At 29.0% G+C, this 22,915-nt stretch overlaps 1 long non-coding RNA gene across 2 annotated transcripts in view; it reads right to left on the reverse strand.

Annotated features, from left to right (window-relative positions):
* Window positions 1-786: 786 nt before the first annotated feature.
* Window positions 787-22,915, reverse strand: part of LOC137931253 (uncharacterized) — a 60,332-nt gene continuing 38,203 nt past the window's right edge. Inside the window, exons 4-5 of one of the 2 annotated variants that reach the window (XR_011108946.1) lie at window positions 1,775-8,484; window positions 787-1,673 (exon numbers count right to left, since the gene is read on the reverse strand). This is a non-coding gene — a long non-coding RNA (uncharacterized lncRNA). Of the gene's footprint in view, window positions 1,674-1,774; window positions 8,485-22,915 lie in introns of those variants that run through there. The other variant, XR_011108945.1, reaches the window with a different exon arrangement.

The following is a 22,915-nucleotide window of genomic DNA, read 5'->3' on the forward strand; positions in this document are numbered from 1 at the left end:
CATACATACTGCACCTCAATTGTACATATAATATACATGCATATTTTAGGCATGTCTTTGTTCTCAGTAAAGATTGTCAACTTACATCAAAAAACTATATTTTGAAATGTCCATATTTAGAATTTCTTGGGAGAGGTTATAAAACAATGTCTAATATAACAACTTTAAAACTTTTAATTAAGATATTTCAACAGATCGTTACATTAGACATTATTTGGGTTGATAGAAATAAAACAACAAATAGATTTAAAAGAAAGGTTGTTTATTTGTCAAATTATTATTATTTATCGGTTTTTGTATTTTTAGGCAAAACCGGTTCCCTATTCCTACACCCGCTGAGAAGAACCGGCAAGAAACTCAGCAGGCGATGAGTGATTTCTTGTTGTCTGTTTATTTAAGTGTAATTGTAAACTGTAAATGTGTAGTTTTTCAGATTAAACATAATACAATGACAATTATTTTTAATAGTAAAAATTATTTTTAAATTCTGTGATTTTGGCATAAACATTTTAAATTTTTTTCATATTACATATTTCTTATACGTAAAACTATTGAGAACAGTTATTAATATTTTTAAACATATTTTCGTTATTATAATTGTTAGTTTCTCCTTATAACATTTTTAAACAAAGTAAAATTTTTTAAATTTAAACAAACCTAAATTTAAATGTCATATGCGGTAGAGTTTTCTCTAAAAATTAAAATTACAAAAATGCATTATTTTATTTAAAATTTAGGAGGACTTTTTATTAACAATATGTGTAAAGCTGTCATAAAGTGGACTCAATAACGAAGGAAACAAAATTAGATTTTCTGTTGTTTTTAGAGTAACTAAATTTTTATATAATTATTTTTAAACTTTCAATAATTTAAAGATAACATTTTTGAAAACTCTTGTTTCGTTTTAATTTTATCGGTCGCTTTTTACACGAATACCAAGAAGCGAAAAAGATTTTTTTTTAATTTGGTGAATTTTTAAATAGATGTTGATTTTTTTATGTTTTTGTATTTATAAACTTCATATTGGAAGCTGTTTAAATGTCAGCTTCTTTATATAAAATAATATCATTCTTTCTTCTAAAATCTTAAAAGCAAGAATGATCATCATTGATTACACTTCCTATAATATATATTCATTTTAATTACATGTTATACTAATAAATTAAATCTATTAACTAAATAAATGTATTATAAATAAACACAGCTTAAAAATAACTTAATTACCTTAACCTTTAGGTCATCGCCCGGTTGTGGTTGACGTACTGCAATTTGTTTATTACTGTTTGAACTAAGAATAGTTACGCCCTAGGTCCAAATATATATAATTACAGCGTAATAAATAGTGCAAAAATAAAGTTTTTTTCCACTACCTACTCTTCTTGTGGTCTAGGTCTTTTTAATCTTAAGTCTAATTATACTAAAACACGGTAAAAACATCATACGTAGAATAACAGAAATACGTTTTTGTAACACCTACCATGTCATAAGTGTGTCTATACTGCACATTTGTAATGGTTTTCGAGCGTTTTCTATTTTATAGAAGTGTTATTAATTATAAAATAATTCACGTTCTGGATAATAAATAAGGTTGACATCACGGAGATCGCTAAAAGTGATGCATTACATCTTGGCGCTGGATATTCTGAACTGTGATCAAAACTCAGAAAAACTATCTGAAATTCAATTTAAATGATTATATCACATTTCATAAGCTCAAAACAACGGGACATGTATCATTGAGCTTATGTAAATGTATGTATGCACATTAACTTACTTCTTTAATGAATATTCAGGGTAAGTCGTCATGTGTTTATAATGTTGACACGTTTGTTGTTTATAGATTTGATGTTTTTTTTAATCCTCACAGACTGAAGTAAATTGCTTTTTCGAAAATAGAACTTCTCAGCCATCTCAGTAGTCTTCTTATTTTAAACTTGTAATAAATTATGTTGACAATATAATCATGATACTGTTTTGTTATTTTCATTTATATAACATAATGACAGTGACCTCGATACTTCGATATAGCGCTAGTGCAAGTTCTGATATGGTTTCTAATATTTTCTTTGCTTCGCTTACAATTTCTCTATTCCTCAAGCCAGTAGAAAAAAATAAATTATAAAGCGTTTAAAAACAGACACCTAAGTGAAGCATAACAAGGAAGTTTTAAAATTTAAACAATACATACAGGTTATATATGTGTTAAAATATAAATTCACGATAGTAATTTTCAGAAGAACAACAAGAGAAAACACTACCACCAATACCTGAGAGCATTAAAATAATTACGGCATCGCATCACTAGATTAAAACATCCACAATCTAGGTAGCAAATAGTGCTGTGTACGTTAAGAAATATATTACACATTAGGTTTGCACAAGCGACTTGATGCTTTTTAATTCCAAAAAGACTAGGTGAGGCACAATGCAGCTAAATAAATTCAATCCTGCGTTTATATCTTGCTCTATACATATCCTTATCCAAAACTTGGAATTATTAGCGCAAAAATATGTTTCTATCCAACTCCGTTAGTCGTGCCACACTTACACAAAGGGTGTATGAAATCATGCTATGAAAATTTAACACCTTATCAAGGATTTATTTATTTTAAATGAAGATTCTGTACGGAAAAAAAACTTTTTCATTAAACGAAAAACAACATCTCACGGCAACAACAACATATATGCACTCATATTTTAACGCATTTTATATTCACTAATCTATAGAACTTATGCACACTTCAAACTTTTCTTCAGATTGGACAAAGACAACTTTATATAAGCAAAGACTACGTTCACTTGTCATCACAACATTTAAATAGAAATTTAACTTTTGAGGGTAGCACTTCTCAATCACACGTAAACATGTTTACAGAAAATAAAAGCTGCCTAGAAAGGATTCCATTATTTTCATACTGAAAAATAAATATTAATTCTAACTATTAATTACTAATTAACACCAAACACCGTTATCTCAACAAATCCACAAACCAAAGACACTAAAGCTGCACCTTGCTATTACTTACGAAGACTTCTTTTTTGCTCTCACGGCGGTAATTAATTTCTAAAGGAAGCATTTCAGTTCCGATTTAATTACATTTGATTTTGTTTCTACTATTTTCCATACTTTCCGTATAAAACGTATTATTTTACATCTCATGTAAGATATTAAAATTGTAATCAACGATTCCCATTTAAAAAATTGACTAGACCATTAAATTGTAAAGGTCATTAGGCCAGAGACTCCTTTCTGTGTTCATTATATTTAAATCTTTTCTATAGATGTAGTGGGTGAAGTGGAAGTATTGTGTCCGCTAACTTAAATAAACTTGATGCGTCGATTTCATAAGCGAAAACTGAAAAGAATGTTATTTTTTGCCTAACAACTATAATCTTTGCTTAAATTTTTCCATAAATTTTCGAAGCTAATATAAGCAATATTGAGATTCAAAAAAGACGATATTATATCAACGTAAAACATTGCAGTTAAACATTAAAAAATACGAATAAATATTATTGTATAATAAAAGTAAAAAAAGTGTTAAATGTTAAACATGGCAAATGTTGCTACTTACGTAAAACATACTTTATTATAGCGTGGAATAACTGGAGTGGTCCGTGAATATCGTGAATGTGAACTCCGCCTTCACAAATGCCGACTAAAATATTCGTGTTAAATATTTAAAATCTCGATGTTCTCTAATTTAGCTCATACCAAAGTAACGTTTTCAAAAATTGTGATTCTTGTGCAGTAATGTACCATCTCCCCAAACACCTCCGTTTCAAATAAACGTTAGCTTCGTGCTGAGTGCAATCGTTAGGACATCTGAAGCACAACTCAATACCAAAAGCCTAACCTAGAATGAATAAAGAAAAAGAGCAAACGCAATGCTCAAGACATACAAAATAAAATGTATATTTCCGCCTATGAAACTAAACATTATGCCGGCAACATATCCATTCCCAACAAGCACATCGGAAACAAACATGTGTTTCAAGTTACAAGTAGCTAGCATCCTCTAGGTTATAACACAATGCACAATGTGATAATCGCGAAAGGTCAAGCATGAGGATGAGGTTTAGGTAGAGTTACTGAGTTCCGATGAATGCAAAAGGTTCCTTGTTAATGTACAAAGTTTTGCGACAAAAGGGTTATTGCTTGCTGTACGTAACATGTCTGTTATACCAAGTATTTACATCAAAAGGTTGCTTATGATTGCATTGAGTTTTGACAAGAAATATACAATCTTAAACAATTAAATTTTGTTAAGGTGTGTTTATAATTTAGAAAGATAACGACTTGCATTTCAACTACGTCTCCAGAATGAGATACTTCAGTAGTGCCTCTATCAGTAAACCCCAGCTGGTGTGCGAGCTTTCGATATAACTACTTAACTTATGTATTCATGCATACATTGCCGTAATAAATTTGCAAACTGTGATTTAGTTAACGCAGTCAATAGGTAATGGGTACGGTTCGGAATGATCTGTAAATTTTTGGAAAATTTCAGTTATTAATACCTTGAGTCGCGATATCCTTCTGCAAAAAATAAATTGAACCTGAAAGAGATCTAATTGTTATTTATACTTAACTAATCGTTCACCGCGTTCTGTAAATAATTTTTCAATTATTTTATTAAATAAAAATAAATATAAAAAATACGTATATATTTTAATAGATGAATAAATATTTCTATCGATTTCCCGGTACAGTCGAAAACCACGCAGAAGAGGCTGCATAATTAGCTATAAAATACCTGCAAAAATTTTATTTATGATTTCTCCGTCGGTGAAATACTCTGAGGCATGTCTTACGGTTCGCGAATACATTTTGTTCGAAATTGCGAAAATTCATAATCCCGCGACACATAAAAATAAAAACTTGTTCGTGCTATTAATTTCGTCACGTAAATCTGAAAAAAATGCATGTAGAGATCGATTGCTCCTAATTAGGATATTTATTGACATCGCGTTCAATAAACATACATAAAGCAGTTTGATACATTCATTATTGTATATTTATCTCAATTTGTACAACACATTTGAAATAAATATATAATACTTAAATATCTATCATAATTAAGTCAAGACTAGCGCGAAAAATATAAATTTGTATGTGCTACTAAGCTGAAATTAAACAATTTATTATTAAGAAAAATATTACGTAAATAAATGTAACAATTAGGTAACCATAGCTTGAAATGTTTTTAATATTTATTTGACAAATATTTCGTGTGGCTTATTGGAAAAGACTAAATATTTAAAATTGACTTATTATACAAACTGTATTTTTAAACCGAAGTTCCTGCGTATGAAAAATTATAAGCCTAAAATAAATTATAAGTAACTATACCTTACAGATCGAAAATTAAAATATCTCGTTCATCCAAAAAGATTCCACACGAAATTTATTCGTAACATGGCAGATTGTTGGAGACTGTTGAATGCTGAAGTGAAGACTGTTGGAGGTGACCTTTTAAATCTAAGATAACGAATCCTAAAAGTATTATTTGAAAAAAAATCTAATTAAAACTTAGCGCAATATTTTTTGTAAAACCAATTGAAATTAAATTGTCATTTCAAATACAGAGTAGTAACGCATTTTGGTTTTAGTATCATTTATTATCTTTATCTTCGTCATTTCCGATCACAACCTTACCTCTGTAGATGAAATCCAATTAATTCTTCCAGTATAGTAGTTCAGTAAATTTTAAAACAGGATAATACTGCAATAATCTTGCTCATTTTGGCGTCTATAATGAGTTGCTTGCTAAGCAAAATGTTATGATATCAAAGAACAGGCAACAGTGTTTAATTAAATAAAAACTATTAAACAAAAGCCTGTTCAAAGCAGTTTTACAGGTGTTAGTTTTCTCTCAGGGTCCATAGCGCAAACTAATTATTCCTTATTTTGTTATACTTTACACACACAATAATTGTAAGCAATTAATTTCATAAGCTATATACGAGATAATATTGCAACGATACCAACTAAACGCCGCGTTGAATACACCGCACCTTTATCAGGCTGGCTGGCGAATCCTGCAACTATAATCTTAAGCACAATTTTGACCTAACCTAAATATAAAGTTACGATTGTACAAACTAAGCACCACGTCGTCAGATGGCTCACTAACACCCTTCGCAAATATCGCTTCACAACCACTGAACAACGTTTATGTGCAACTATAGCAAACTTAACAACATGTTGGTTGCGCTGTGGAGCACAATCAGCTGTCTCTATCTGCCAACATGTTGCCGTAACCTGCACTATAAATTTTCGTTCACTACAACATTTAACGTTGTAATTATTTTTAAATCAGTATATAAAACATCAGAGGACTATGTCAAATCTAATTAATAATACATGTAATGTAAATAACATGAGATTTTTGTGCAGCCACGCATTTAAAATAAAGCAACTCATTTTGAATATCCTGGTAGCAGTTACATAAAATATTACTATATAAAATTAGTAGCCCCTAAATTTGCATTCTAGACAACTTCGCGCTCTTGAAACTTAGACAATCTTCTCTGAGAAGTAAAAAAAATCCCCATAAATTACCCAGTTGTACATCGCGATACTGATAATACCTGTAACACTCTTCTCTTAGATTTAAATATCATCTATCACTCATAAGGAATGGGAGGATAAAAAAAATCTCCGAAGTCAACTAGTAATATGTTAGGATACTTGACGCCCATCACATTTCTCTGCTTGCGAGTCTGATGCCACTCATAGCACTCTTAGATCCAAATCATGTCTTTCCTAAGTTATAAACAATGAGATAAATAAAAAAAATCCCCACAGCCTTTGGGCAAGCCGTACATACCTGACTTTACTGACCAGTTTAAAGCCGATGCTCTTTATACCCGTGCGAAATTTTTGCATGTGTAGTCTCTATTTTAAACAATATCAACACAAATCTTTGTGCCTAAACAATATTTAATACAATTCCTCCGTATTTTTAAATTTAAAACAACATTTCTATCTTTTTAATGCCTTCTCATTTTTAAAATACGAATTATAATATTTCCCGTATGTATATAAAAACTATTTAATGTATGTTTATATAATTCTGATCAAACCTAGTATTTTCAGAGTTCTGAAATTTTAACTTCAAGATTAGAATAATTAACATTTTCTGAATAATATAATTAGTTAACCTTCCATGATTTTAATTCCAGTAAACAAGTATAATACTATTTAAACATTGAATAACATGATTTTAATATGCGGACTAATACATTGCAAATAAAATATATATTTAAGAGATCTTAAATCATATTGTATAACATCTTGTTTTCTCGAATACAGTTTTACAAATGAGCGTTTGGGTTTTAATTTTAAAGACTTTTTATTATATATTCAGTTTACATTCCCAAACCTGTTCAATTATTTGTTTGTATATAATTCCAAAAGATATTTTCGATATGTAATTTTTCATTCTAAATATATTCATAATTCTGTATATGTACATTGTTACATTAATGTATGTTTTTTTTAACATTCTGTATGTTTACACGAATTATTGTTTGATATTCATCGTTTCATAATTTTTTACAGTTCTCAGTTTAATTTCTTAACTTTCACGCCTATTATAAGTCAAAATTGACTACAGGACGCATTGGATATTAACTTTTGTCATACTAAAATATAATTACGAGTAATTATTGTAATATGGTTTAATCATAAAAAAAACCTGCAAAAGATCGTTATCAGAAGTGATGTATCATTATGTATGATATTAAAACAATACTATCAAAATTTTAAACTTGCATTATATTTAAATCATCAAATTTCTTCTTACATCTGCTGCATATTAAAGCTTCAATTTAAAATTTATTATTGTACTTTCTTGATATATAGTTAGGCTCTCCGATATACGTTATCATTTTTATCGTAACAAATTCTTTGTTTTTATTCCATAAAGACACGATATCTCAATCTAATTTTCTAGTACAAATTGCAATCAGCGTCATCTATATATTTTCCCCGAACTTAGAGTTTCGTTAAAAGATGCATATGAATAAGCGGCATAAAATACTCATTTGTGCCGAAACAAGTTTATTGTGCATTTAAACACCAAATCCTGCGATCAAAAAAGTTTGTATCATTTTTGTAAGTAAAACGGTGAACAGGAAACATTAATAAATTTGATTAATAACTTTCATTCAATGCTTAATAATACATTAAAAATGTAAAAATAGTGTATATACCGCCATCTACAGCGAATTACGTACTACATCTATTGTAAAACAGCGTAATTTAAAAAACTTACAAGCTACGGAATAAAGGGTTGAAAATAAAGAAAAGTAATATTTCGAACCAAAATGTATTCAAACAATAAATATTAATTATATTTTTTTTACCTTTGCATTTAATAGCAATAAAATAAGAAATTCCAAGTTTTACACGCTAATTCTACTCCATTGTTGAATCTTTTACGGCTCGCAACCATCTAAACAAACGTAATTGTTTAACTGAAATGAAGGAAATTTCAATTTATTTATGTGCAGGCATTTTATTCATAAACGTCTTAAGTATTTTTAATTAAACCGCCCTATTTTTGTAAATACGAAACCTTAAGTATTGTATAACATTTAGTTGCTAATTATTGAGTAGGAAATAATATTTTTTTTTCTTGAACACGTTTTAACCTCTCCTAAAGAATATATTATAAAGTTGAAGATAAAATACGATCAGCTCATGTACAGTTTTCGGTAATTTTGGTTATTCGGAACGTTTTCTTTGAAGACCTAAATTAAACATTGACATAAGTCATATATGTCATTGTAACCTCATTATAAATGGTTAAAGGGATTGAAAAAAGGAGTCACTACAGGAGCAATGTTTGTTAAGTGAAAAAAAGTGTGCGTGTGACATATTGCATTGTACAGTAATTATTGTTTTTCGACTATTACTATTTTATATTGTCTATCTGGTACTTTACACAAAATAATACACCAGCAACTTACGCAGTTACACATAATAAGTCACTATAGTACTATTTAATTATTATACATAAATTATTAAGTTATTGTGAGAGAAACACGTCATTAAATTTTAATAAACACTAATGATAATGTCAACTAACTAATAAATTTAAATAATTTTAGGTAAATAAACAATTTATGGCCATAAAAACCTCGGACACTACGATATTATGACGATATTACGGGAACCAAAGTGATGTTAAGAAGTACATTAAACCTATGACTAATGCAAAAGCATTTATTTACAGTGCCTGAAAGACGTTGAGATTCAAAGGAAGGCGATTTTAAAAACCATTTTAGTTTCGACGCGAAATCCGCAAATCCGAAAGAATAAAATGAATTGACTGTCTATTGAAAGTATTCGCGTAAGCCCGTTCTCCATATCTAACATAAATAAATGACAAAAATCACGAATTAACCCAAAATGGAAACAGGATATATAACCTCTAAATAAGTTGTATATAACTGAAGCAATTTCTAACATTATGCGAGACCACGTTATATTCTATTTACAGATTAAAAATGATTTACACATTGTAACCTTTTGAGAGCATATTATTTTGTACGAATACTGTTTTCAGTTCGGTGGTATTGTATTTTTCATGAGAATTTATAAAACCCAAAAAATAAATGTTGTTAATAAACAAACCTTTAAATATATCATTTATAGTAAACTGACACCTAAAGAAAAGCGTTGTATTTGCTTAATGAAGGGTCACAAAAAATGTGTAAATATTATTGACAATTGTTTTTATTGTTGATATTATTGAGTTCTAATAAGTTAATCATTTTATAGGTAATACATATGCTTTGACAATGGGATCAGTAAGTTCAAGATTGTTAGAAGAAGAAAAAAGAAGTTAAAAAAATGTCAAAGAATATCTGTATGCTGAGAGATACTAAGTATGCATTGTAAGTTAAAAGATAACAGACCTTGGGAATATTGTGTTCGCCTTCAGGCCAGGTTTATAAAGTATGTAATTTTCAATTCTCCTAAAAAAGTTTGTAACCCCGTTGGGTTCCTTCCGCCGGTTCAGATGCATTAATCATTCGAACCTGCGATTGACACATCTTTACATAGATAAGTGATTGTAATTAGTTGTATGTTGAAAAAGAAAATTTGTGTTTGTATTGGAATAAAGCCAAATATAAAATTGTAAAGGTTTTTACAGTATCCTATTACTTATGCGATAATTGTTTCTAGTATTCCAATCAGCATTTATAGCTCCGTCCTGTATAGTTTTCACAAAAACTCTCCTTTCACATCAACAATGCCTGAGCTTTAAACTTTGAGTTTAATTATTTTTCCTATGAGATTATTATTTTATATTTGATACCATAATCCGATTGTAGACACTTTCATACAGATTTACCAATTTTTCCTTCTTATTATAAAATAATGTAACTAACAGGATAAAGCAAAACTTGTTCACAAATATGCTTATTGAAAATATGAATAAATTAAAAAAACGATACTTAAAAAAAATTGCTTCATCAATAAATTCAATTTACTATTTAATGTAATTTTAAATCCAAAATAACAGTAAATATTTAAAATCCTATAAAATAGTTACCGTCGAAACAAACTTCTGTACTAAAAATAAGAATCTGAAGGAAAAACAATATTTTTTCTTCATGACCACTCGCTTTTTTTTGAATAAGTGAATTAGCTATTTGCTTTATAATGTTAATAAATTTTTGTGCGGTATGTTAAAAGAAACAGTTTGCGATTCCACCTAAATATCTGATGACTTATCATTAATTAAAAATAAACGGATATCTATGGTCGTAAATAATTCGAGTAATGAAATTTGAAATAATTATTATTAATAGAATTTATTGTATAAAAATAGTCGATAAAAAAGTGAATTTTCATTACTAAAAAGAACAGTTTAAAAGGAATCTTGAATATCGCAATGGAATCTGTAAAATACATATCCGATTAATTTGGTGATACTAACAATCTACCTAATACGAACAATAAATCTTTAGAAAACATTGAATAATAATAGGAGAAATAGCAAATGACAAACCTGCTGTTCCAATTTGAGTACATAAAGCTATGAAAAAATTGGCAATCAATTGACTTGGCTATAAAAAAATTAGCTTTTTGTGTCGTTAATCATTTTCATATTCCGTTCGATCTAACTTATACATTTAATTCAATTAAAACTAGTGAATCTAATGTAAATAAATTAGTAAATAGCAAGACCACAATACAAATAGAGTATTTGAAAAAAAAAAAAACTAGAGTAGTTTTAACCTCAATTAACTTAGGTACGTGAAAATAATCTATTTGTTAAACTCTGTATACTAGAAGGGCAGTTAATTAATATATTTACTACCTTAAGATTAAGGAATATTAATATCAAATATTCTGCAAATGAGCATTTTTTATATACTTTTTACTAATTTGAATTGGCTACAGCTCCTTACGACTGTTATCTCAATAGGGAAGTACGAAAATAATATGATTGCTCAATTCTATCAACTTTTTGTTATGTTTAAATAACCTAGATTCACTTTTTGATTCTACCTACAAATTCATCAATTCCTTTTTACTAATTTAATTCACCTAGGTTCTCTATATCTATGTCGACCATAAATCTCTAGCTAGTTGCTTCGTTATAAAATTTACTAACTGGTAAAACATAACCAAAATAGGTATCTGAAGATAAAAACCTTTTGTTGTAGTTCTCCGCTCTATGTAATTTAAACTCATTTGAATATGCTATAGGTCATTACCACTAACGGGCGGACTAACTAACTTTATTTGGGCGTACGAAAATAACGACTGCTTTATTATAATAGCTATGGATTATGTTCAAAATAAACTAGATTAACTTTTTCAATCTATCTGCGAATTCGTCAATTTCTCTTTAATAATAATTTCACCTAAGTTCTCTAAATCTATGTCGACCATAAATCTCTAGTTAGATGTTTAGTGAAGAACTTAAGTAACTGTGGTAAAACCTTAACAAAACAGGTATCTGACGATAACCAAACTTTTCGTTGTAGTTCTCCGCTCTTTGTACTTTGAACTCATTTGAATTTGCTACATTTCCTTACGACTAAACGTTATCCCTATTTATGAGTACGATAATAATATGACTGCTTTATTGTAATAGCTTTCTGTTATGTTCAAAATAAACTAGATTCACTTTTTGATTCTGTCTACATATTCATCAATTTCTCCTCAATAATAATTTCACCTAGGTTATCTGAATCTATGTCGACCATAAATCTCTAGTTAGATGTTTAGTGAAGAACTTTAGTAACTGGTAAAACCTTAACAAAACAGATATCTGACGTTTAAAAAATCTTTCGTTCTAGTTTTCCGTTCTATGTACTTTCTACTCACTTGAAATGGCTAAAGCTCCTTACGACTAAACGTTGTCTCTATTTTTGATTACGAAAATAATATGACTGCTGAGGATGGATGTATGGCTATTGAAATGAAAGAGAAAGACTGGGACAATTGTCAACGTGACAGAAACAGTACGACAGATAAGATGATACATAAAAGAGAAAAATGATAATAATAAAAAATATGAATAAATTACTAGAAATGAAAAGTCCCTGCCCCACACGAGATAAGGGAACGAGAGGTCTCCAACAGCGAGGACCAAAAAAAAAATAATATGACTGCTTTATTGTAATAGCTTTCTCTTATGTTCAAAATAAACTAGATTCACTTTTTAATTCACCCTACAAATTCATCAATATCTCTTTAATAATAAATTCTCCTGCAATTTTTAAACACATGTCAACCATAAACCTCTAGCTAGTTGTTTAGTAAAGAACACTAGTAGCTGTAAGACCTTAAAACAGGTATCTGACGATAAAAACCTTTCGTTGTAGTTCTCCGCTCTATGCATTTTGAACTCATTTGAGTTTGCTACATTTTCTTACGAGTAAACGTTGTCCCTATTTATGAGTACGATAATATTATATTTCCTAAATTCTAAGAACTTTTTGTTATGTTGAAAATAAACTTGATTTACTTTTTACTACAAATTCATCAATATCTCTTTAATAATTAATTATTCTTCATTTTATAAACATATGTCAACCATTAATCTCTAGCTAGCTGTTTTCTTAAGAACATTGGTAACTGGTACAATATTAACATAATAGGTATTTGATAATTGAAAACCTTTCGTTGTAGTTCTCCGCTCTATGCATTTTGAACTCATTTGAGTTTGCTACATTTCCTTACGAGTAAACGTTATATCTATTTTTGAGTACGATAATATTATAATTCCTAAATTTTATGAGCTTTCTGTTTTGTTGAAAATAAACTAGATTAACTTTTTAATTCATCCTACAAATTCATCAATATCGCTTTAATATTAAATTCTCCTGCATTTTATAAACATATGTCAACCATAAATCTCTAGCTAGCTATTTTGTTAAGAACATTGGTAACTGGTAAAACATTAACATAATAGGTATCTGATGATTAAAAAATCTTTCGTGATAGTTTTCCATCCTATGTACTTTATACTTAATTGAAATGGCTACAGGTACTTACGACTAAACGTTATCTTTAAATATTTCTGATATAAACTAAATACACTTTTTGATTCTACCTACATATTCATCAATTTGTTCAATAATAATCCCACCTAGGTTCTTTGAATCTATCTCGACCCTAAATCTCTAGTTAGATGTTTAGTGAAGAACACTGGTAACTGGTAAAACTTTAAAACAGGTATCTGTCGATTAAAAAACCTTTCGTTGTAGTTCTCCGCTCTTTATACTTTGAACTCATTTGAGTTTGCTACATTTCCTTACGGGTAAACGTTATCCCTATTTATGAGTAGGATAATATCACAATTGCTCAATTCTAATAGCTTTCTGTTATGTTTAAAATAAACTAGATTCACTTTTTGATTCTGTCTACATATTCATCAATTTCTCCTCAATAATAATTTCACCTAGGTTATCTGAATCTATGTCGACCATAAATCTCTAGTTAGATGTTTAGTGAAGAACTTTAGTAACCGGTAAAACCTTAAAAAAACATATCTGACGTTTAAAAAATCTTTCGTTATAGTTTTCCGTTCTGTGTACTTTCTACTCACTTGAAATGGCTACAGCTCCTTACGACTATACGTTATTCCGATTTATGAGTACGATAATATTATAATTGCTATGAGCTTTCAGTTTTGTTGAAAATAAACTAGAGTAACTTTTTAATTCACCCTACAAATTCATCAATATCTCTTTAATAATAAATTCTCCTGCATTTTATAAACATATGTCAACCATTAATCTCTAGCTAGCTGTTTTGTTAAGAACATTGGTAACTGGTAAAACCCTAAAACAGATATCTTACGATTAAAAAACCTTTCGTTGTAATTCTCCGCTCTATGCATTTTGAACTCATTTGAGTTTGCTACATTTCCTTACGAATAAACGTTATCCCTATTTATGAGTACGATAATATAATTGCTAAATTCTAAGAGCTTTCTGTTTTGTTGAAAATAAACTAGATTAACTTTTTAATTCACCCTACAAATTCATCAATATCTCTTTAATAATAAATTCTCCTGCATTTTATAAACATATGTCAACCATTAATCTCTAGCTAGCTGTCTTGTTAAGAACACTAGTAACTGTAAGACCTTAAAACAGGTATCTGACGATTAATAACCTTTCGTTGTAGTTCTCCGCTCTGTATAATTTGAACTCATTTGAGTTTGCTACATTTCCTTACGAATAAACGTTATCCCTATTTATGAGTACGATAATATAATTGCTAAATTCTAAGAGCTTTCTGTTATGTTGAAAATAAACTAGACTTACTTTTTAATTCGCCCTAAAAATTCATCAATATCTCTTTAATAATAAATTCTCCTGCATTTTATAAACATATGTCAACCATTAATATCTAGCTAGCTGTTTTGTTAAGAACATTGGTAACTGGTAAAACATTAACATAATAGGTATTTGATAATTGAAAACCTTTCGTTGTAGTTCTCCGCTCTATGCATTTTGAACTCATTTGAGTTTGCTACATTTCCTTACGACTAAACGTTGTCTCTATTTATGAGTACGAAAATAATATGACTGCTTTATTGTTATAGCTTTCTGTTATGTTCAAAATAAACTAGATTAACTTTTAATTCACCCTACAAATTCATCAATATCTCTTTAATAATAAATTCTCCTGCATTTTATAAACATATGTCAACCATTAATCTCTAGCTAGCTGTCTTGTTAAGAACACTAGTAACTGTAAGACCTTAAAACAGGTATCTGACGATTATAAACCTTTCGTTGTAGTTCTCCGCTCTATGCATTTTGAACTCATTTGAGTTTGCTACATTTCCTTACGACTATACGTTATCCCTATTTATGAGTACGATAATATTATAATTGCTAAATTTTATTAGCTTTCTGTTTTGTTGAAAATAAACTAGAGTAACTTTTTAATTCACCCTACAAATTCATCAATATCTCTTTAATAATAAATTCTCCTGCATTTTATAAACATATGTCAACCATTAATCTCAAGCTAGCTGTTTAGTAAATATCGTTGGTAACTGGTAAAACCCTAAAACAGATATCTTACGATTAAAAAACCTTTCGTTGTAATTCTCCGCTCTATGCATTTTGAACTCATTTGAGTTTGCTACATTTCCTTACGACTATACGTTATCCCTATTTATGAGTACGATAATATTATAATTGCTAAATTTTATTAGCTTTCTGTTTTGTTGAAAATAAACTAGATTAACTTTTTAATTCATCCTACAAATTTATCAACATATCTTTAATAATGAATTATCCTGCATTTTATAAACATATGTCAACCATAAATCTCTAGCTAGCTATTTTGTTAAGAACATTGGTAACTGGTAAAACATTAACATAATAGGTATCTGATGATTAAAAAATCTTTCGTGATAGTTTTCCATCCTATGTACTTTATACTTAATTGAAATGGCTACAGGTACTTACGACTAAACGTTATCTTTAAATATTTCTGATATAAACTAAATACACTTTTTGATTCTACCTACATATTCATCAATTTCTGTTCAATAATAATCCCACCTAGGTTCTTTGAATCTATCTCGACTCTAAATCTCTAGTTAGATGTTTAGTGAAGAACACTGGTAACTGGTAAAACTTCAAAACAGGTATCTGTCGATTAAAAAACCTTTCGTTGTAGTTCTCCGCTCTTTGTACTTTGAACTCATTTGAGTTTGCTACATTTCCTTACGGGTAAACGTTATCCCTATTTATGAGTACGATAATATCACAATTGCTCAATTCTAATAGCTTTCTGTTATGTTTAAAATAAACTAGATTCACTTTTTGATTCTGTCTACATATTCATCAATTTCTCCTCAATAATAATTTCACCTAGGTTATCTGAATCTATGTCGACCATAAATCTCTAGTTAGATGTTTAGTGAAGAACTTTAGTAACCGGTAAAACCTTAAAAAACATATCTGACGTTTAAAAAATCTTTCGTTATAGTTTTCCGTTCTGTGTACTTTCTACTCACTTAAAATGGCTACAGCTCCTTACGACTATACGTTATCCCTATTTATGAGTACGATAATATTATAATTGCTAAATTCTATGAGCTTTCAGTTTTGTTGAAAATAAACTAGAGTAACTTTTTAATTCACCCTACAAATTCATCAATATCTCTTTAATAATAAATTCTCCTGCATTTTATAAACATATGTCAACCATTAATCTCTAGCTAGCTGTTTTGTTAAGAACATTGGTAACTGGTAAAACCCTAAAACAGATATCTTACGATTAAAAAACCTTTCGTTGTAATTCTCCGCTCTATGCATTTTGAACTCATTTGAGTTTGCTACATTTCCTTACGAGTAAACGGTATGTCTATTTTTGAGTACGATAATATTATAATTGCTAAATTTTATTAGCTTTCTGTTTTGTTGAAAATAAACTAGACTTACTTTTTAATTCGCCCTAAAAATTCATCAATATCTCTTTAATAATAAATTCTCCTGCATTTTATAAACATATGTCAACCATTAATATCTAGCTAGCTGTTTTGTTAAGAACATTGGTAACTGGTAAAACATTAACATAATAGGTATTTGATAATTGAAAACCTTTCGTTGTAGTTCTCCGCTCTATGCATTTTGAACTCATTTGAGTTTGCTACATTTCCTTACGACTAAACGTTGTCTCTATTTATGAGTACGAAAATAATATGACTGCTTTATTGTTATAGCTTTCTGTTATGTTCAAAATAAACTAGATTAACTTTTAATTCACCCTACAAATTCATCAATATCTCTTTAATAATAAATTCTCCTGCATTTTATAAACATATGTCAACCATTAATCTCTAGCTAGCTGTCTTGTTAAGAACACTAGTAACTGTAAGACCTTAAAACAGGTATCTGACGATTAAAAACCTTTCGTTGTAGTTCTCCGCTCTATGCATTTTGAACTCATTTGAGTTTGCTACATTTCCTTACGAGTAAACGGTATGTCTATTTTTGAGTACGATAATATTATAATTGCTAAATTTTATTAGCTTTCTGTTTTGTTGAAAATAAACTAGACTTACTTTTTAATTCGCCCTAAAAATTCATCAATATCTCTTTAATAATAAATTCTCCTGCATTTTATAAACATATGTCAACCATTAATATCTAGCTAGCTGTTTTGTTAAGAACATTGGTAACTGGTAAAACATTAACATAATAGGTATTTGATAATTGAAAACCTTTCGTTGTAGTTCTCCGCTCTATGCATTTTGAACTCATTTGAGTTTGCTACATTTCCTTACGACTAAACGTTGTCTCTATTTATGAGTACGAAAATAATATGACTACTTTATTGTTATAGCTTTCTGTTATGTTCAAAATAAACTAGATTAACTTTTAATTCACCCTACAAATTCATCAATATCTCTTTAATAATAAATTCTCCTGCATTTTATAAACATATGTCAACCATTAATCTCTAGCTAGCTGTCTTGTTAAGAACACTAGTAACTGTAAGACCTTAAAACAGGTATCTGACGATTATAAACCTTTCGTTGCAGTTCTCCGCTCTATGCATTTTGAACTCATTTGAGTTTGCTACATTTCCTTACGAGTAAACGTTATGTCTATTTTTGAGTACGATAATATTATAATTGCTAAATTTTATGAGCTTTCTGTTTTGTTGAAAATATACTACATCAACTTTTTAATTCATCCTACAAATTTATCAACATATCTTTAATAATAAATTATCCTGCATTTTATAAACATATGTCAACCATTAAATCTCTAGCTAGCTATTTTGTCAAGAACATTGGTAACTGGTAAAACATTAACATAATAGGTATCTGATGATTAAAAAATCTTTCGTGATAGTTTTCCATCCTATGTACTTTATACTTAATTGAAATGGCTACAGGTACTTACGACTAAACGTTATCTTTAAATATTTCTGATATAAACTAAATACACCTTTTTAATTCTACTTACATATTCATCAATTTCTGTTCAATAATAATTCCACCTAGGTTCTTTGAATTTATCTCGACCCTAAATCTCTAGTTAGATGTTTAGTGAAGAACACTGGTAACTGGTAAAACTTTAAAACAGGTATCTGTCGATTAAAAAACCTTTCGTTGTAGTTCTCCGCTCTTTGTACTTTGAACTCATTTAAGTTTGCTACATTTCCTTACAAGTAAACGTTATGTCTATTTTTGAGTACGACAATATCATAATTGCTCAATTCTAATGGCTTTCTGTTATGTTGAAAATAAAGTAGATTAACTTTTTAATTCACCCTACAAATTCATCAATATCTCTTTAATAATAAATTCTCCTGCATTTTATAAACATATGTCAACCATTAATCTCTAGCTAGCTGTTTTGTTAAAAACACTAGTAACTGTAAGACCTTAAAACAGGTATCTGACGATTAAAATCCTTTCGTTGTAGTTCTCCGCTCTATATAATTTGAACTCATTTGAGTTTACTACATTTCCTTACGGGTAAACGTTATCCCTATTTATGAGTACGATAATATAATTGCTAAATTCTAAGAGCTTTCTGTTTTGTTGAAAATAAAGTAGATTAACTTTTTAATTCACCCTACAAATTCATCAATATCTCTTTAATAATAAATTCTCCTGCATTTTATAAACATATGTCAACCATTAATCTCTAGCTAGCTGTCTTGTTAAGAACACTAGTAACTGTAAGACCTTAAAACAGGTATCTGACGATTAAAAACCTTTCGTTGTAGTTCTCTGCTCTATATAATTTGAACTCATTTGAGTTTGCTACATTTCCTTACGGGTAAACGTTATCCCTATTTATGAGTACGATAATATCACAATTGCTCAATTCTAATAGCTTTCTGTTATGTTTAAAATAAACTAGATTCACTTTTTGATTCTGTCTACATATTCATCAATTTCTCCTCAATAATAATTTCACCTAGGTTATCTGAATCTATGTCGACCATAAATCTCTAGTTAGATGTTTAGTGAAGAACTTTAGTAACCGGTAAAACCTTAAAAAACATATCTGACGTTTAAAAAATCTTTCGTTATAGTTTTCCGTTCTGTGTACTTTCTACTCACTTGAAATGGCTACAGCTCCTTACGACTATACGTTATCCCTATTTATGAGTACGATAATATTATAATTGCTAAATTCTATGAGCTTTCAGTTTTGTTGAAAATAAACTAGAGTAACTTTTTAATTCACCCTACAAATTCATCAATATCTCTTTAATAATAAATTCTCCTGCATTTTATAAACATATGTCAACCATTAATCTCTAGCTAGCTGTTTTGTTAAGAACATTGGTAACTGGTAAAACCCTAAAACAGATATCTTACGATTAAAAAACCTTTCGTTGTAATTCTCCGCTCTATGCATTTTGAACTCATTTGAGTTTGCTACATTTCCTTACGAATAAACGTTATCCCTATTTATGAGTACGATAATATAATTGCTAAATTCTAAGAGCTTTCTGTTTTGTTGAAAATAAACTAGATTAACTTTTTAATTCACCCTACAAATTCATCAATATCTCTTTAATAATAAATTCTCCTGCATTTTATAAACATATGTCAACCATTAATCTCTAGCTAGCTGTCTTGTTAAGAACACTAGTAACTGTAAGACCTTAAAACAGGTATCTGACGATTAATAACCTTTCGTTGTAGTTCTCCGCTCTGTATAATTTGAACTCATTTGAGTTTGCTACATTTCCTTACGAATAAACGTTATCCCTATTTATGAGTACGATAATATAATTGCTAAATTCTAAGAGCTTTCTGTTATGTTGAAAATAAACTAGACTTACTTTTTAATTCGCCCTAAAAATTCATCAATATCTCTTTAATAATAAATTCTCCTGCATTTTATAAACATATGTCAACCATTAATATCTAGCTAGCTGTTTTGTTAAGAACATTGGTAACTGGTAAAACATTAACATAATAGGTATTTGATAATTGAAAACCTTTCGTTGTAGTTCTCCGCTCTATGCATTTTGAACTCATTTGAGTTTGCTACATTTCCTTACGACTAAACGTTGTCTCTATTTATGAGTACGAAAATAATATGACTGCTTTATTGTTATAGCTTTCTGTTATGTTCAAAATAAACTAGATTAACTTTTAATTCACCCTACAAATTCATCAATATCTCTTTAATAATAAATTCTCCTGCATTTTATAAACATATGTCAACCATTAATCTCTAGCTAGCTGTCTTGTTAAGAACACTAGTAACTGTAAGACCTTAAAACAGGTATCTGACGATTATAAACCTTTCGTTGTAGTTCTCCGCTCTATGCATTTTGAACTCATTTGAGTTTGCTACATTTCCTTACGAGTAAACGTTATGTCTATTTTTGAGTACGATAATATTATAATTGCTAAATTTTATGAGCTTTCTGTTTTGTTGAAAATATACTAAATCAACTTTTTAATTCATCCTACAAATTTATCAACATATCTTTAATAATAAATTATCCTGCATTTTATAAACATATGTCAACCATAAATCTCTAGCTAGCTATTTTGTCAAGAACATTGGTAACTGGTAAAACATTAACATAATAGGTATCTGATGATTAAAAAATCTTTCGTGATAGTTTTCCATCCTATGTACTTTATACTTAATTGAAATGGCTACAGGTACTTACGACTAAACGTTATCTTTAAATATTTCTGATATAAACTAAATACACCTTTTTAATTCTACCTACATATTCATCAATTTCTGTTCAATAATAATTCCACCTAGGTTCTTTGAATTTATCTCGACCCTAAATCTCTAGTTAGATGTTTAGTGAAGAACACTGGTAACTGGTAAAACTTTAAAACAGGTATCTGTCGATTAAAAAACCTTTCGTTGTAGTTCTCCGCTCTTTGTACTTTGAACTCATTTAAGTTTGCTACATTTCCTTACGACTTAACGTTGTCTCTATTTATGAGTACGAAAATAATATGACTGCTTTATTGTAATAGCTTTCTGTTATGTTCCAAATAAACTTGATTAACTTTTAATTCACCCTACAAATTCATCAATATCTCTTTAATAATAAATTCTCCTGCATTTTATAAACATATGTCAACCATTAATATCTAGCTAGCTGTTTTGTTAAGAACACTAGTAACTGTAAGACCTTAAAACAGGTATCTGACGATTAAAATCCTTTCGTTGTAGTTCTCCGCTCTATATAATTTGAACTCATTTGAGTTTGCTACATTTCCTTACGAATAAACGTTATCCCTATTTATGAGTACGATAATATAATTGCTAAATTCTAAGAGCTTTCTGTTTTGTTGAAAATAAACTAGACTTACTTTTTAATTCGCCCTAAAAATTCATCAATATCTCTTTAATAATAAATTCTCCTGCATTTTATAAACATATGTCAACCATTAATATCTAGCTAGCTGTTTTGTTAAGAACATTGGTAACTGGTAAAACATTAACATAATAGGTATTTGATAATTGAAAACCTTTCGTTGTAGTTCTCCGCTCTATGCATTTTGAACTCATTTGAGTTTGCTACATTTCCTTACGACTTAACGTTGTCTCTATTTATGAGTACGAAAATAATATGACTGCTTTATTGTAATAGCTTTCTGTTATGTTCCAAATAAACTTGATTAACTTTTAATTCACCCTACAAATTCATCAATATCTCTTTAATAATAAATTATCCTGCATTTTATAAACATATGTCAACCATTAATATCTAGCTAGCTGTTTTGTTAAGAACACTAGTAACTGTAAGACCTTAAAACAGGTATCTGACGATTAAAATCCTTTCGTTGTAGTTCTCCGCTCTATATAATTTGAACTCATTTGAGTTTGCTACATTTCCTTACGAATAAACGTTATCCCTATTTATGAGTACGATAATATAATTGCTAAATTCTAAGAGCTTTCTGTTTTGTTGAAAATAAACTAGATTAACTTTTTAATTCACCCTACAAATTCATCAATATCTCTTTAATAATAAATTCTCCTGCATTTTATAAACATATGTCAACCATTAATATCTAGCTAGCTGTTTTGTTAAGAACATTGGTAACTGGTAAAACATTAACATAATAGGTATTTGATAATTGAAAACCTTTCGTTGTAGTTCTCCGCTCTATGCATTTTGAACTCATTTGAGTTTGCTACATTTCCTTACGACTAAACGTTGTCTCTATTTATGAGTACGAAAATAATATGACTTCGTTATTGTAATAGCTTTCTGTTATGTTCCAAATAAACTAGATTAACTTTTTAATTCACCCTACATATTCATCAATTTCTGTTCAATAATAATCCCACCTAGGTTCTTTGAATCTATCTCGACCCTAAATCTCTAGTTAGATGTTTAGTGAAGAACACTGGTAACTGGTAAAACTTTAAAACAGGTATCTGTCGATTA

The sequence above is a fragment of the Battus philenor genome, unplaced genomic scaffold (assembly GCF_028537555.1).
Source record: "Battus philenor isolate CCGP_79_NKW_IND1 unplaced genomic scaffold, ilBatPhil1.0.hap1 SCAF_7, whole genome shotgun sequence".
NCBI lineage: Eukaryota > Metazoa > Arthropoda > Insecta > Lepidoptera > Papilionidae > Battus > Battus philenor.